The sequence below is a fragment of the Stegastes partitus genome, unplaced genomic scaffold (assembly GCF_000690725.1).
Source record: "Stegastes partitus isolate 25-593 unplaced genomic scaffold, Stegastes_partitus-1.0.2 Scaffold84, whole genome shotgun sequence".
In the NCBI taxonomy this organism is placed as follows: domain Eukaryota; kingdom Metazoa; phylum Chordata; class Actinopteri; family Pomacentridae; genus Stegastes; species Stegastes partitus.
This window is the reverse complement of record NW_007577815.1, coordinates 555,968-557,619: the sequence shown is the minus strand read 5'-3', so window position 1 is coordinate 557,619 and position 1,652 is coordinate 555,968.

The following is a 1,652-nucleotide window of genomic DNA, read 5'->3' as shown; positions in this document are numbered from 1 at the left end:
ACATGGTGCCCTGTTGGAGAAGTGAGCTGTTTTTGAGTGTTCAGGTACCGAATTGGTTAACACAAAGCAAAAAAGCTTGACAGAAAAAATAAATCCAGTCAGAGAAAGACACTCTGAACTGTATGTGTCATGTGTGCTCTAGAGGTTACAGTGGAATGTAATTTAGTAATTAATATTATGATATTAAGATAATACAGACAATAAATAAAACATATAATTTAAGGTAGATTTGCAATATCATACATATATTCCCATATACGTACAAAGTTACCCTCTAGGCAAAGTGGCAAAAGACCTTCAAGGGCCCTGAAGGGTCTAATGTCAGTGTAGCTACCAGTTTGTGGAATTTAATTATGTGAGAATGTGTTTGGTAACACTGTAGGCACCCCTAAATCACATTTTAAATCACACTGATGGGATCTTAATAAGTACCTTTACATGCACATGTCTCCAGGAAACTAATTTCTTAAATGTCATGTAAATGAGAAACCTGGTGTTCGTAATTGGCACGGTGGATTAGAAAACCTGATGACCCAGTGAGCACTTTAAATGTCATTTTTACTTGTACACATGTGTATCTGCAACAATCGACCTCAGACAGGGAGATCAACAGGAGAGCAGCTCTGTGAAAGGATACATCATTACAATGCATATTTTAAATTAAGTCGCACGCTGCCACATTCAGACAAAATGAAAAAAAAAGGTCAGGAATGGAAGTGTTGTCACTGCAGTTCAAATGAAGGAAGCCACAGCTCCAAATAAAAAAAGGTCAAGGGAAGGGAAGGAATCTGCCCTGCTGCATTTTACATACAGATTTACAGGGACCAGGTCACTGCAGGCGTGCATTACTTGATGTCTCTGGGTAACCTTATTACTGACAGTATGTGTATGTAAATGCACCGAATGTCACACACAATTCACTGGAGGGGCCCTGACATAAAGCCTAGTTGTAAGGACTGTAAGTTAAACAAACTGCCACAAAACTGCTACTAATACATACACAGAGACGACCAGAAATAGAGTCAAAGGGCCCATAGTTAATTATTATTTTTTCATGAAGGCACCCTTAAGGGTCAGTCCAGCCATGGGTGAGTGCACACCCATCCATTCCATTGGTCCTCAGTACCATCTACCTCTGCCACCTGATTTCTGAAGTAGAACAGCTACCCTGAAAAGCTTGTTCCTGCTTTTTGATGACAAAAAAAGAAAAAAAACACAAGTCTACTTTTTGCAGCTTTGTGTGACACAGCAGCTTTAAAGACCATTCAAATGCAGGAGGTTGAGAGTACATACTGACTGATGCTGCCTCCAGGTGGAGCTGAAGGACTACACATCTCTAGCGGTCAGCTGCAGGCCTTTTCATTCTGTGGGGACCCTTCTTTCTTGCATTTTTATTCATGCAGTCGTGGGGATCACAAACAAAACAGCTGTCACTGAAACAAGTTGAAATTGACAAAAGTAATAATAAATTTAAAAATTATGAAAATCATGACATTGCTTTTGAATTGTGGTACAAAACAAACAAGCAAACAAGCAAACAAGCATGACCCGTAAACTATTATTTTGTTGAACAACCCTTTGCAATCACTGCAATCAAGTGTTTTCTGTAACCCTCAATCAGACTTCTGCACTTGTTGACAGGTATTTTGGGA